The sequence below is a fragment of the Protopterus annectens genome, chromosome 1.part0 (genome assembly GCF_019279795.1).
Source record: "Protopterus annectens isolate FY-2018-M chromosome 1.part0, PAN1.0, whole genome shotgun sequence".
Classification (NCBI taxonomy): Eukaryota; Metazoa; Chordata; order Ceratodontiformes; family Protopteridae; genus Protopterus; species Protopterus annectens.
The window spans coordinates 519,067,207-519,084,029 of record NC_056725.1 but is presented as its reverse complement, the minus strand read 5'-3'; positions in this window follow the sequence as shown (position 1 = coordinate 519,084,029).

Genomic DNA, 16,823 nt, shown 5'->3' with positions numbered 1-16,823 from the left:
CTTGTGCTTTACTGGAGTTTGTGTATGGTGCTTGTGCTTTACTGGAGTTTGTGTATGGTGCTTGTGCTTTACTGGAGTTTGTGTATGGTGCTTGTGCTTTACTGGAGAGAGTGTGTGTGTGTGTGTGTGTGTGAAAATGCCCAGGTGCTTATGGTGGTGTGGTAGAATGCCTCAGGCTTGAACCCTGTACCCTGTATGCAGGTGTTAAAGACTTGAGTTCCCTACCCACCACCATTTGTAAAAATTTCAGATTTTTGCCTCATATTCGATCTGATCTGTTCCTCATAATATCTGTGGTTTGTAAATGTTGCAATGCTTGATATTTGATGGTGTAGTAGTAGCATTGTTGCCTCACAGCTGCAGGTTCTTGGGTTTGATTCTTGGCTGGGGTTCCTTCTTTGTGGGGTCTGTATCTTCTCCCTGTGTTTGTGTGGGTTTGCTTTTGTGTCCTCCCATGTTACAAAGACATGTCTGCATTATTTCTTCCTGGGCCTCTGCTGAAAATTGTTTATTTGTTCCAAGTCAGACTGTCCTGATTAAAAATGTTAAATAAAATTGACAGGCATTTGAATTTCAGACTTAAGGGTTTCTGAATGTTTAATTCCTTGCGTATTTGATGGTGCAGTGGTAGTATTGTTGCCTCACAGCTATAGGTTTTCTGGTTTGATTCTTGGTTGGGTGGCTTCTGTGTGGAGTCTGCATCTCCTCCATGTGTTTGTGTGGATTTGCTCTGGTGCCCTGCCATTTTACAAAGACGTGTCTGCAGTTTTAATCCCTGCTGAAAATTGGTTTTGTTCTGTCCGCAGTAAAATTGACAGGCATTTGAATTTCAGACTTCAGGTTTCTGAATGTTTAATTCCTTGCATAATTGATGGTGCGGTGGTAGTATTGTTGCCTCACAGCTATAGGTTTTCTGGTTTGATTCTTGGTTGGGGTGGCTTCTGTCTGCATCTCCTCCCTGTATTTGTGTGGATTTGCTCTGGTGCCCTGCCATTTTACAAAGACGTGTCTGCAGTATTAATCCCTGCGTCTCTGCTGAAAATTGTTTTGTTCTGTCCGCAGTAAAATTGACAGGCATTTGAATTTCAGACTTCAGGTTTCTGAATGTTTAATTCCTTGCATAATTGATGGTGTGGTGGTAGTATTGTTGCCTCACAGCTATAGGTTTTCTGGTTTGATTCTTGGTTGGGGTGGCTTCTGTGTGGAGTGTGCATCTCCTGCCTGTGTTTGTGTGGATTTGCTCTGGTGCCCTGCCATTTTACAAAGATGTGTCTGCAGTTTTAATCCCTCATGCCTCTGCTGAAAATTGTTTTGTTCTGTCCGCAGTAAAATTGACCGGCATTTGAATTTCCAACTTCATGTTCTTCAGAATACATAGTAGCACAACCTTTTTTTTTTTTTTTTTAGCAATTTTCGAAGTTTATAAGATGAATATTTTAAATTTGTCCCTATTTTTGGGACTGTATTCCCCGATTATTGGCTTCGGCCCAGGTTTTTGTGCTAAGGTTGACAGCTATGGCAAGAACTGAATTCACTGAATATGTTTGAGGCTGTATTCCCTCATTACTGGGTTTGTCCAGGTGTTTTGTACTAAGAGGTTGACAGCTATGGTGAGAACTGAATTCACTAAATGATAGCCATTTAAGTTTCAGTCTTCCTCTCTTTTACAAAGCAGCTGATGTGGCAAGTGGTATGTTACTCTGACTGTTTTAGCTCAGGGACCTTGGCAGTAAAATATATGGTGGCAACAAAACATTTTATTCTAGCAACTTTCCAAGATTATACAAGCAATGTTTAATGTGTCCCTGTTGTGGGCTTTTGACCCCCCAATACATTTTGGCTTTTTCCAGTTTTCTTGAGCTGCGAAGTTGAGATGCAGTTGAGTATTGAGTAGATTTTACAAGGAACTGAGAGCTGCAGGGGAATAGAAGTTTAGTGCTTTGCCAAGTTAATACTATAGCACAACAGGCTGTGTACTTGCTTTTGATGCAGAAGGTTGTGGGTTCTACTCCCACAAGGGGTGGATGCTGCCATACTGAGAGTGTTCTCCTTGGTGAAGATACTAACTATGAGTTCGTTATCAGTTTGCCATCCATTTCCTTTTGCAATATTATTACTAGCTTATCATTTTTAATGTAATATAGACAATTTATTCTCAAGGGCAACAGACACTTTATTTTCGATGAAACCATGAAATATAAAGGTGATTGCTAGCAACCACTTCATTAGTTACAGATTTCTTTTAATGTGGAATTATTTAGATGACTGACTTCAGAGATTGTGCATATTTACTGATAATGGACTGTAGAATTGTGCATATTTACTGATAAAGGTGGACTGTAGAATTGTGCATATTTACTGATAATGGTGGACTGTGGAATTGTGCATATTTGCTGATAATGGTGGACTGTGGAATTGTGCATATTTACTAATAATGGTGGACTGTGGAATTGTGTATATTTACTAATAGTGGTGGACTGTGGAAGTCTGAGTAGACTTTTTTTTATGATAAATGTTCTCAACTGGGCAGTTTTGCCATTATGGGTGCATATGGTTTGTTTCATTGCTTACTGGAAAAATGTTCAAAACAAATTTAAAACATCCTGTAACAAGTGTACTGTATTGTACAAGGAATATAATTTTAGTACAATGAGGAAGGTGTATCAAAGAGCACATGTATGTTTCATATGCAAGGAGCCTATGATTCAAAACAGCCCAAAATTAATCTTTATCTGCCACTGGCAAAATGTATTTTCTTTGAATGTGGGTTTCAATGCTGTTTCAATGAATGTGAGTTTCAAGGGCAGAGAAGTTTTAATGCTAAGTTTTCATTGTGAGACTGCATTGCTTTGTTTAACAGATGACTTAGTGTTTGTGCAGTAAAATACAAAATAAAACTTTCAAATGAAGTCCAACTCATCATAGAAGTAAAGCAGTATGCACATTAGTGTTTATGGTAAATGGAGTGAAATAGCCAAGTATAATGGTTCATTGGAATGGCTGCAGAGGCTCCATTCAACCGTTGTTTTGTCAGGGGGGGAAGGGCAGCAAACTCAGACAGGCCCAGCTGAACTATACCTACCAACTGTCCAGATTTTCAAAGAATGAATAGATTTTGCTTCTTATTTTGGTTTGTTCATAAAATTTGTATACTTTAAGTGAAGTCAGGGAAGAGGAAAAAAAATAATGGAGGAAAAAATATATGACTGTCACATACATTTTTAATAAAGAGAAACTAGCCATTTTTTGAATCTGTTTGATAAAGAAAGGACTTGGGATTTATTGCCTGAGAATGGATCTCTCTTCTTTTGAACAGTATAAATATAGAACTATTTCACTTCCCTTTACATTTTTTCTCAAGAAGACAGTAGCTTTGGAACTTCCAAGATAGTTGTACACTGAACAGCAGCATAACTTCAGCTCTCTGTGTGTGGAAACAGAAACTGAGAAAAAGGAGTATCACTGATTTTTTTTTTTTTTGCTACAGTTCAGTTACTAGGTAGGACATACACTGCCTGGAAGACAGCAAAGAAGAAATTTGGAAAACGTGAAAGAAAATCAACCAGAAAAGATGTAGAAAACATGGTCTAGGAAGAATTCTGCAGCTGTTTAGCAAAAAGCAGTTCAAGCTTCAGCTTTGGTTCAAGAGATGGTTTCCACCAATTTAAATCAAATCTATTCAGAGATGATTCAAATAAATGAAACATTGAAGGAATTATTAATTCAAACAATGAAAGGCTGGACAAAAATAGAAGAAGCCTTAAAAAATAGTAGAGCTAAAAGACAGCCCCCAGAGAAAACCTGAGATATTTCTGCTGTACCAAAGCAAGTGGAAGGAACAGACTGTATTAATTTATGAAAGCACAAACACTAGACTAGTGTTCCACAGAAGAATTTGTTAGTTGAATGGGCACATCAAGTGTATGCTCTAAACCTGGCCATGAGAAAGCAGTCAAGACCTACATTAGTAAAAATGAAATCCTACCAGCAGAAAGAGTTGATTCTGGCAAAACTGTGGTAGGAGGGCAAATTATTAAAATTGGAGACAGCAGTGTGTTTATAAAAAATTATTATTCATTGTACATCAGGCAGAAGAAAAGCAAATTTATCCCAGTAATCAGAGAATGTTGAGAAGTAGGTATGAGATTCAAGCTACTGTATCCAGCTGTCTTTAAAGTGTTTTTCCTGGAAGATCAAAGCCATGTTTGATGCAGAACAGGCTACAGAGGAAATAAAAAAAGTTTATCCAACAAAAAAGTGAGTCAGCAAGCAGAAAGGGACTCTGCTCATCATTCTCCTGATGGTAAAAGTTCATAGAGGGATTGCTAGTGAAACCTTTAATGTTCCGCAGGAAAATGTTTGAGAGACAGAAAAAGCACAGGAGTTGACTAAAAGATTCAGCAGTATCTTGAAATTGAATCTGGTGTTGGGAAATGGTGATGAACAGGAAGACCAGCAACTCTGAAATAAGTGAATAAATGGGCGAATAAAAAAAAAACTATAAAGCATGTTATCACATTTGTGAAACATGGTTTTGCAAGGAAAAAGTGGCTGAAAAACACTGGACTTGTGTTGACTTTGTTAAACTTGTGGGTTGACTGGAAAGCATATACCCCACTTTATATCATTCTTCTTCTTTCGGCTTTTCCGGTTAGTCACCACAGCGGATCACTGTCCGCTCATGATTGGCAGTGGAGTTTTACAGTGTCGAGTTGCCAGCCCGGTGTCCAACCTTCCAGAGAAGGCACACGCACACACTCACACCTAGGGCCAATTTAGTGTGTCCAATCCACCTACAGCATGTCTTTGGAATGTGGGAGGAAGCAGAGCACCAGAGGAAACCCATGCAACCACAGGAGGACATGCAGACTCCGTGCAAGGCACCCCAGCCGAGGATTGAACCAGAGAACCTCAGTTTAGAAAGACACTAAAAGGGGAACTAATCATAAGTAAAACCATTTTGTTCTTATTAGTATTTTATTAAAACATTTCATGATATAAGCGGCATGTTATATACAGTAAAACAGTTTTGTGTTCTGTATAGTCAGGAATATTTTAAATGTGAGGAAGTCTTGTATGTGTTAAAAGATACTAAAGTAAACAAGTACCTCTTTAGCTGTAAGAAATACAGATTTTACAGTATTACAAAGAGAAAAAAGGTTGGACAAAAGCAACCTTATTGCTCATTTGTCGTGATCTTGGACTGCTGGGTGGGGTGTAAAAGTTCACTGTATTATATGTAGAAGTAGGACATTTTCTCTGCTTATTTTACAAGGGTGAATGTCTATATTACTACACTTGGCTTAAGCTGCAAGCAAGTGTTTTGTAAAAATGCGGGCTTTAAAAATAAGACAAAATGATGAAAGCCATGAAAATGCTAAGCTTCTTACAACTGCAAAGATATTAACTTTTGCTTTCCACTGATAAGTGTTAAAGGACCACTACAGTCAAATTAGAAAACAACATATACTTTCTATCTTGTCATGATTTACTGCACCCCCAAAGCTGTCTGCAGCAAAATAAGTACTCATTCTAATTTTATTTATTTTCCCTTGTCTGCCCTCATGGGGGCAGACATTGTGATTCCTTTGGAAAGCTAAATCTGTCCCATAATGCAGACTGTAAGAATAAGTAGCTATACCATTTGTTGTCAGACTAGACTTCCATTAAGCAGAATGGAACACCTGAAAAAAACTGCCAAGTTTGAGAGTCTGTGGTTCATGTGTCATTGACTGGTCTGCACTGAGTTTTACAAATGTCGTTCCTACTGATGTACTACACATTCTCTGAAAGAAGCTTGCAAAAGTGTCAAAAGGTTACTGAGATAAAAAAGACTATTTTACAAGGAGCAGTTTTGCAGGTTTCAGTTCTTGGCCAAGTTACTCCTCCCATCACCCCTCTTCAGTGGGCTAGTGTCTGATATTTCTAGCTTGGCTAGATTCAACTAATTAGTCAACTTTGCATGATAATTGACATCAAAATCACAGCCTGTTGTGCCACTAAAACTGTTCCTCATATGTCTCTTCACTGAATAGCATTTCCCCGGAATTATTTCTAAAAAAAATATACATCAATCCAGAGTTTAGGCCAATCTATCCATTTCTTAAAATGTGCACAGTAAAATACTTGATTTGAATGGTATTCTGGCTGCTCACATGGTTATCTTTGCATAGTTATTCTGTTATAGCATAACCTAAACTATGGTGTTTAATTTCAAGCTTTACATAACAATGAAACTGTTTTCAGTTTCTTTTTAACAATGAACTCCCAAGCCTCCGATGTGACCCAGTAATTTCTGTTACTATAGGTTTATGTAGTTTGTTTGTAGCATATATCTCATCCTCTCAGCAGCAGACTCCTGGAGAAAGCTTTCAAATCAGATACTTTTGAAAATAGCAGTACTACCAATTTAGTAAGATCACAAAATAAGACTACATGAATTAGCATTCATTTTATGAAAAAAAAAAGTCATCTTTAATTGTAATGAATGTCATTATTTGTTCATGCAAATCTAACACCTTTTTCAAAAGCTTTATGGATTGTAGTATTTTAGAGCAAATGTATAAGCCAAAATTAGTGACACTTGTGGGCACACTGATAACCAAACTGATGCTCCTAACTCAACTGTTCTCACATTGCATCTACCCTAACAGACGCATGGGTATTGAAACAGTACCAGCAACTGTAGCAGTGACATCATATTCCAAACAGGACACTCAGATAGTGTACTGACAAACACAATGGAATGTATATGTCTCAATCAAGCAATAATGAAATCAGTAGGGACTACAGTCATCACAATTTTACTCAGTTTCTCCATTTCACAATGCATAACATTCAGACTTACAAAGGCACACCTCCACTCCCCACAAACACACAGCCCCCACACCAACACAATATACCAGTCCACTTTGAGGCTTTTCACACATTTCTGCTAAATGTTGTGCCTTTCGGCTTTTCCTGGTTAGGGGTCACTACAGCGGAACTCCGGTCCGCTAATGATTGGCAGTAGATTTTTACGTGCCGAGTTGCCAGCCCTGACGCACAACCTTCAACGAAGGTACGCCCATTCACGCATGTCTCCACACGGAAGACGCTTTAGCTGAGAATCAAACAGGACAACGTCTTACTGCGAGGCGGCAACGCTACCGCAGCACCACCACCGCAGTACATTTCTGCTAAATACTGTTCTAATAACTTTGACAGATGAAAACAACTGATGGTTGTTTGCTCAGGATTCACATCCGTACCTATTAGAGCCTGTTCACTGCACTTACACAAGTTCCCTTCAGCAGGACAGCAAGCAGGTGTCAGTACATATTTGTTCCATAGTTCTTTTACACCATACACACACACACAAACAACAATACATGGTTAATGTGGGCAAATCTGTTTGTTCAGTGTCACTACCTGCTACCTATCACCTTGTCAGTACTTCTCAGTCCACAGCTGCAAATCCTGCTGTCCACTTCCCTTTGACTAGCAGACCCACACACAAAGGTGAAACAGAGTAATTTTAAAAGGTACTCCTGATTTGTGCCATTCTCTTCATTATTATTGGCTTGGTATGGAATTCTTAAACAAAAGAAGTTGAGAGGTATGAGTACACGGTGTTAGCAATTATGCTTTAATTTCTGCAAAGTGGAGGATCACTGTACTGGAGCTATTATTTTGCTACTTAACTGCTTGCACTAAAAATCAAAGAGAGTGTTTGTGAGGACACCATTTGTGTTATGTTTTGTAACAGTGACATGAAAAAGTAAGTAGTCATTTATTTGTTGTAAAGTAGCCCATTTACTTCTTCAGTCTTACATCCAACACTGGGAGTTAAAGATTGTTCCAGAAGTAATGTTTCCACTAGAAAGTGCAGCCCTGCTGTTGTTAATCTGTCATGCCTTTTATAATATTTTTTTTAATTGTAAGTATGTGTGTGTGTGGGGGGAGGGGTGCATTTTGTGATTCAATCTGCTGATTAGGATAACTGCAGTAAAGTCAGATGATATTATGCGCAAATCATCATTATATTCAACTACAAATACCGTTTGGTTTTCATTCTTTTAGCAGCAGATTGGTATCACAAAACCAGAAAATCAAAAGAGAATGGCATTTCCTGACAGTACAAGTATCTTACTGCTCTTCCTTTTAAATAAATTAAAAGACATGTGCGTATATTAATTACTTAACATTTGTTTCTATTTACTACTGTTAAATGAAGAGAAATGGCTTATCAGTATTCATTGTACTGTAAGTCTTCAAATTAAAAGCAATTATTAAGTTTCTGATTCTTTGCGGTGGTGCAGTGGTAGTGTTGTTGCCTCACAGCAAGAGGTTCTCCCGTTCGATTCTCGGCTTGGGTTGGGAGTCCCTTATGTGTGGAGTCTGTATGTCCTCCCCGCGGTCGAGTGGGCATTCGAAAGACATGCGTTGAATGAGTGTGCCCTTGTTGAAGGTTGGGCATCAGGCTGGCAACTCAACACCATAAAAAACAACTGCCAATCATTAGCGGACCGGAGTTCCGCTGTGGCGACCCCTAACCGGAAAAAGCCAAAAGACAAACAACAACATTAAGTTTCTGATTCTTTAAATAAATGTATGGGAACATGTATTGAAATAATGTATTTAATAATGAATTCAAGAAAACTTAATAATGCGCAACAGAGTAAATAACTTTCTTAAAAATACATTTTTTTAAATAGAGACTGATTATATTAATATAAAATGTTTAACTTAGTTGTAGATTATTTATGTTGTTGCAAATTACCGATACATACTTACTGTATATTTCAGTCTAACATAGATTAATACTTACTGAAATCTTATCATTGTATTTAATTTAATGGATGATAATCATTTTACTGTGCCAGGATCAGTGTAATACCTGAGATCATTTTATATATATTGAATGTGTAAGTTCAGCTGTAACTGCTGATTTTGAACCCATTAACTTTGGTTCTTGAGGCACAGACATCATCAACTCTCTTTTTCTTATTTTCTATATGGGGTCAGGGTGTTGTCACCATCTCTATTGATTCAATGCCACTCTCCTGCCTTTGACAGTCATGCCTGACTGTTGCAGGTCTTCTCTCACACAATCCATCACTTTGCTTGATTACCTCATTTCCTCCTGCTTTCTTTACAAGATTTTCTGCTTTTCTGCATATGTGCCTGAACCACCATAACTTGTTCTTTGACCTTCTGTGTAATTGGAGCTACTTTGGCTTCTGCTCTGATGTTCTCATTTCTTTGTCTGCCCCACAGTGTGCATCCTACCACCTTTTGTATCACCTCTAGCTTATTCGATCCCAGATGACTGGAGAATAAGCATACTAGTGTCAGTGTACAATAACAAAGTGGACATACACATCTTTGTGTAGTACAGAGGTATTAAATGCCTGTCACACTGCATGAAAGTTTTGGAGAGGATGATTGATCAATGAATATGCAGAGTAGTAGTAGAAAGTAAGATGGGAGATAAGCAGTTTGGATTTAGATCAGGATTGGGCAGTCCTTTGGTGGTTCAAAGTCTGAGAAACACTGGTAGAATTAGTGCTGGTTATGTCAAGGACCAAATGACTCAAGAACGAACAGTGTTCAGTCTTATAGAGGGGCTCCCAGTGGGAGTGAATCTGCATCAGGGTTCAGCTCTGAAGCCACCGTTGTTCATGCTAGTGATGGATTACATCTGAAAATAGGTCACGGAACAGATTAGCAAAGTTGCTGTATGATGATAATGTTACATTACAGGCAGACTGGAACTTCAGCAAAGGATAGGGTAATGTAATGCAAAACTGAAAGCACATGAGATGAAACTGAGCATGCATAAGACAGTTGTAATGGAAACAAATGGAAGAAATCAAAAGAAGCTACAAACAGACAGAAGAAAAAATACTGAAGCAGGCTAACAGTTTTAAGTATCTCAGAGGGGTGGCTGAGAAGAAGAGAAGTCTGAATGAGGAGGTCAAAGCTAGAATCAGAGGGGCTGCAGAGACACTAAGCAAGTTCTTGGGAAGAAACCCATGCAGCCACCAGAAGAACATGCAGACTTCACACAAATAGTGCCTAGAGAGATCTGAATCAGATTTTATACCCTTTTTTGTCGGAGGCACAGATCTTAACCATTATACCATAATGTCTCTGTGACATTCTTAAGCATTCTGTGCAGAACCACACATTACTATACACAATGAGATGGCCCAGACTGTTGTGTAATTCTGGAGACCTGAGGTATACAATAGTCTTACTGTATAAACAAGTATTTCATAAGTTGCTCTGCAAGGCAATGCCAGCACATGTACTATACCTTAGAAAAACTTTTCTGTAATACTACCACTTATGTCTGAATGTCTGAATATGTGAGTAGGATTTTGATGACACAATCAAGGAAACGTTTTCCTTCCTTCTGTGTCCTTTTCTTAAGTTTTGGATTTTTCTTATTATATTAATTTTTAAAATGCTAGCATTGATCACTGCATTTAAACGGCTGTGCATTTTGCAAAATTTTATATACACGTGTGTGTGTGTGTGTGTGTGTATATATATATATATATATATATATATATATATATATATATATATATATATATACACTCATTTTGGGGCATGGCATACATGCAATATAGAAACCACATATAAAGTAATTTTCTGATATGCACAACATAACACATTTCAAATATGGCACTTTTAAGACTCTGTTTTGTTACATGTCCCTTTCTCAACCTTCTTGATGTGAGAGTATGTACAGTGTCATGATTGCTTATTCTTTGGTGGGGCAGAAGCCACATGTGTCATAATATATGCTTGTGCTACCATGTACCAGACTTTCCATTTTATGTTGCTTAGGGTTACATAAACTAGTACTTACTTGGCAATGTAATACCCAAATGATGCCCTGACAGTACTTGTGAAATTACAAGACAAAGTCAGAGAGTAGACACTCTGAAAAAAATATATTAATTACTTGTTAATTCACGAGTTTATATTCTGTAAATGTACTCTTGTTTTTGAACCATTCTGTTCTTCTGCCACATTCCAGAAAGTACATTCCTCTGAGATCTCATCATAAAGTTACTAGGTATGTTGACATCTGTGCCAAATGGAGTATAGCTTGCATTGAGAATGCAGCCCTATATATCAAAATTAAAAAAAAGATGACTTTCACAACTGTAAATGACACATGGTTTTATTTTTGGGAAGCTGATATACTGTACATACACAGAAATGCACAATATATATGTGTGTGTGCATATCTACCAGATTTGCGATATGCACCTACACAACAAAAGTGTGTGTGTTTGTGCATTTTGGTTGTGTGTGTGTGTGTGTGTGTGTGTGTGTGTGTGTGTGTGTGTGTGTGTGTATATATATATATATATATATATATATATATATATATATAGATATGTATGTATGCATATGCATATGTATGTGTATATATATATATATATGTATATATATATATATATATATATATACATACATACATACACAGAGAGAGAGAGAGAGAGAGAGAGGGCAGTTCTTTTGTCTCAGTGCTCATTTGTTTGACCTAGAAAAACTGTGACTTGGTTTTATTGAACATTGGATTTGCCAAACATGCAGTTTCCCAATTTTGGTTATGGTAAGTTGTATGTGGAGAAGCTCAGGTGCATCATATTGCTTGACCCACCTTGAAGTCTGATGTAAATAGTGATACCTCTACCCTCTGCCCCTTTCTGTGCAATAGCTGTTCTAAATGTGTGAAAGGCATTATAGTCTTGCTCCGCTGATGTGCTTTTTGTGGCTTTGAACCATGTCTCAGTAACTACACAGACATCTGTATTCTCCAGAGTGAGGAGAGCTTGCAGGGACCAGAAAGGCAATATCTTCCATTTGTTTTGTGGCATCAGCCTTGGAGAAGTTAGAATGCTGCTCACTGCTAGGCTAATATCTGCCTGGAACAAATAGATAGCTCCACAGGTTCATAGCTGTTTACTAGGCTAATGGCTCTGGAGCCTTTAAAAGCCAAGCCTATAGGATTACCCTGGCATCATGCCACCCGACCTTAGTTCCTAGTGCCGCTGTCAAGTAGAGTCACTGGAGTGATCCCCAGGGTGAATTTTCTATTTCCCATCCACTCATCAAGATTTGTCTTGAAGAGGGCCTGTGATATGCTCTGCTTAAAATGTATGGGAAGTCTATTCCATAGCATGGGCAGTCTCTGGGTTATGAAAGTACAGTTTTGTACCTACCATAAATGTAGATGTCCGAACAGGATAGCATCTGCAGTCATAACAAATGGGGTTGTCCTGTCGTCAGGCAGCCCTTCGGTCGGCCGGATTCCAAAGTCTGGGTCCGGCTTCGGCTGATGTCGCACTTCACCCGACATCATCTCTGCTGGTCTTCGGGTATAAAGGCATCAGCCAACGCCATTTTCCTCAGTGTTTCTTGCCCCAGATGCCAGTTGCCCTCTAGGAAAGTTAATTTTGGAAGAAAAGCCAATGTTTCCAAAATAGCAGAAGGCAAACACCAAAAAATAAGCATGTATGTACATATATACAAACAAATACACCATAAGAGACCCCCCCCCCCCATCTAGCTATTGGGAGGGTAAATACCCTAGGAGTACCACAGAGGGGAAGGAGGGTGGGTAATCCTGACTGCAGATGCTATCCTGTTCGGACATCTACATTTATGGTAGGTACAAAACTGTACTATGTCCTTCAAGAATGCATCTGCAGTCATAACAAATGGGTAGAATACCATAGCCAAAATAGGGGAGGAGGAAAAAGAATCATGGTGTAGTTAGGATCCCTTGCAGTACAGCAGTGGCAAACCCTGCTCGGGATCTAGAGTATAGAAGTAAATTATAATGCTTGGCAAATGTATGCACGGAGGTCCAAGTAGCCGCCTCAATAATGTCCTTGGTTGCCACTCCTCGTAAGAAAGCTGTGGTAGTGGCTGTAGCCCTTGTTGAATGAGGTCTTATGTCCTGTGGAACTGGTTTTCCATGGTAGGAGTAACAGAATCTTATGCAATTCCCTATCCATTTGGAGATTGTGTGCTTGGAAATTGCTTTTCCTTCCCTTCCTGTTGCATAGGCCACTAAAAGCTGGTCAGTTTTTCTGTTACTTTTGGTTCTGTCCAGGTAGTAGCGTAATTGTCTATGTACATCCAAGGTATGTAGCAGCCTTTCCCCCCTGTTCTGTGGGTTGGGAAAGAAGGTAGGTAGGTGGATTGCCTGGTTTAAAGACACTCTGGATACCACCTTAGGCATAAATGTAGGATTAGTTCTCATGGACACTCTATCTTGATGGAAGATTAGGAAGGGTTCTACTGCTATTAAGGCCTGTAGTTCTGAAACCCTCCTTGCTGAAGTAATTGCCAGTAGGAAAGCAGTTTTCCATGATAGGTGTTGAAGATCTGCTGTTCCTGCTGGTTCAAATGGTGGGAGTGTCAATTTTTCTAGCACAAAATTCAAGTCCTATGCTGGTAATGGTGGTTTCCTAGGAGGTTTTACATTCTTGATGCCTCTGAGGAATTGCCTGAGTAGAGGATGTGAGAAGACAGGTGGATCGAAGCTGTATTCTGCAGAAATAGCTGATGCATGAATCTTGATGGAGGAATAGGACAGGCCTGTATGAAGAAGCTCTGCCAAGTACTCCAGGATGTTAGCAATGTCTATGTTTGACACATCTTTTCCTTTTTCAGCACTCCAAGTGACAAACCTTTTCCATTTTCCTGCATAGTTCCTTCTTGTTGAAGGTCTGCGGGCTTCAAGGATAATGTCTTTAACCCTTTGAGATAAGTCTGGGTTAGTTGTTGTTAAGTGATGTTCCAGGCAGTCAGTTGTAAGGTTTTTAGGTTTGGGTGCATGATGTTGTAGTTGTTCTGAGTTAACATCAAAGGCATCAGGGGTATTGACCAGATTCTCCCCTGTGACATGCTCCTCAGCAAAGGATACCAGTGTTGTCTTGGCCAATTCGGAGCTATCAGAATTATCCTTGGGCGTTCCTCTTTGATTTTCAGTAGTACCTTGTGCAACAAAGGAAGAGGTGGAAATGCATATGCTGTCAGGCCTTTCCAACTGAAGGATAGAGAGTCCACCTTCCATGCAAGTGGGTGGTACGTCCTCGTGCAGAATTTCTTGAGCTGGTGGTTGAGTGGGGATGCGAATAGGTCTATTTGTGGCATTCCCCATTTCTTTGTGATGGTCTTGAAGATGTCCGGGTGCAGCATCCATTCGTGAGCATCCGAGGTGGTTCTGCTTAACATGTCTGCTAGGGTGTTTTCTTTTCCTGGCACAAATATTGCCTGTAACTGGATGTTGTAGCTCATAGCCATATTCCAAAGGTCCAGAGTCATTCTGCATAGGGGGTAAGAATGAGTGCCTCCCTGCTTGTTGATGTACCACATGACTGTGGTGTTGTCTGTCCTTATCATTAGATGGCCTTCTTTGAGGAATGGTCTGAATTTCTGGATTGCTAGTTTTACTGCCAGCATTTCTTTTTGGTTTATGTGCAGGTGCAGCTGGTCTGGGGTCCACAATCCTTGTATGCACTTGTCCAACATGTGCGCCCCCCAGCCTAGGTCTGAGGCGTCCGTTGTGATGGTTTGGTTTGCTTGACAGTTGTGGAAGGGCAAGCCTGGGTTTGACTGGCATGCTTGGGCCCACCATAGGAACTCTTGCTTCAGGCATGGGATTAGTGGAATTTCGGTTTCTAAGCTGTGCCTGTGTTGAGACCATAAATTCTTTAGGTACCACTGTAACTTTCTCATATGCAGTCTGGCATGGGGGACCAGGATTATGCATGATGCCATGAAGCCCAAGGCCTGCAGTACTTTTCTTGCTGTTAGTTTGTTCTGCTTTGTTAATGCCAAGAAGTAAAGAGGAAGTTGTTCTTGTTTTTCTGCAGTCAGGAATGCCATTTGTTTTGCTGTGTCCAATTCTGCACCCAAGAAAGTTCTTGTCTGGGATGGGATCAGTCTTGACTTTTTTAAATTGACTGTGTATCCCAGGGCTTGTAGTAAGCAAATGACCCTTTGTAAATCTGTTGTCAGCTTGTCTTTGTTGTCCGCTTGTAACAGGCAGTCTATTCCTGCCTCTTTGAAATTTTGAGGAATCTGGAAAGGACCAATTTTTGGCAGGCCAGTTCCTGCTAAACCTTGGGGGCTGAACCTGTAAGAAATCCTTAACTGTTTGTACAGATTTTGCCTTCTCCTCCATTTTCTTCATTACTTGCTGAGCAGAGGTACCAAATAGACTGTCCTTATCCATAGGAGCATCTAACAGCTTTGCTTTAACATGATCCGGCAGGACCTGCTCTTTCAACCATGCATGCCTTCGTATCACTGTGCCAGTCATGGCTGATCTAAATGAAGCCTCCAGTGCATCATAGCCACATTTTAAAGAATGGTTACTAACCTGTTGTATGTTATTTACCATTTCTAAAACATATTTCTTATCTAAGGATTCATCAGAGGACAGTTTCTTAGTTAACTGATCAAGCATAAACTCTTGGTATTGGATCATGTGAAACTGACAGTTTAAAGCTCTAGCTGAGAGAGTAGCAGAGGTGTAAACTTTTTTGCCCCATCTCTCTAAGGACATGGATTCCCTTTCGGAAGGGAGAGGGTTTTTTGCTGAGGTAGAAGCTACTGCCTTAGGCCCCTGGGAAATAGTCTCAGGATCTGCAACTGGGGCCTTGAAAAGGTGGTGATGAGTGTGTGGCACCCTGTAAAATCTGTCTGGTTTGGCAAGGGCTGGGGGTAAAGAATCAGGTGCAGTGCAAACATCATTAAAAGCATCATCCACAACAGGCAAGACTGAAGGTATAGCTAAGGGTCTATGTTGTGGTAAGTGCAGAAAGGTCCTAAGCCTTTTTCTTGAATCTGAGAAATCTTGTCCCTGCCATTGGAATTGTTCTCTCGTGGCATGTAAGGTTTCCCCAAAGGAAAATTCCTCTGGTGGAGAGGCAGATGGAATGGATTCATCAGCATCGGAATCTTCATAAGTAGAAAAAGGAGCCTCTGGCTGATCTGTAGTATCTGAGTCATCCGAAGAATCATCAGAGGACTCTGGCTGGGGGGGGCTCTGCCCTAGGTCTCTTTTCTGGGGGCTGAGAGGCCCTGTCTGGGTGAGATTGGGATCCCCTAATTAAGGAGATTAAATCCTCTGCCAGAGTAAGCATTTGAGAACTAGAAGTCTGCCTGTGTGAGGGGGCCTTAACAGGCACTGATTTAACAGTTTTGGCTGCTTTGGCCCTGGCAAAGGCCTTTATAGACATGGCTGCAGGAGGCCTAGCAGCACCACGTGCTGGGGTAGAGACATCCAAAGGGATGGTGTCAGATAAGTCAGTAGAAACCACAGTAGTAGGCAAAACTTCAGAGGCCGATTCAACTAAGGTAGCAGGAGCCTCGGTAGTAGTCATGGATTCGGCTGAGGATTGACCGGTTTTCTCGGTTTCGGCCGAAACCGAGACACTCGCGGCTTGCTTAACTGTGGTTTCGGCCGAAACCGCAGACCGGGAGTGTCGGTCTTTTTCTTTGCATTTTTTAACTATTTGGGTAGTCGGAGGATCCGACGGCATAATGTACGCAAAATCTGAGCCGAAAAACTGTTCAGCAAACTCCGACCGCGCTTAGCGTCGGTTGAAGGAAGCACAGGCTAAACAGGCAGCTACGTCGTGGTCTGGGCCTAAACAAGGTAGGCAGTAAGAGTGGAAATCTTTATGAGGTATTTGTTTCCCACAAGTTAAACAGTTATTTACTTTTTCTGACATCGGCTGAGGCAAGAAGGAGTCCCCCAACGGGGTACTTAGCTTTTTAGAAGTCTTCGAAGTAGTATT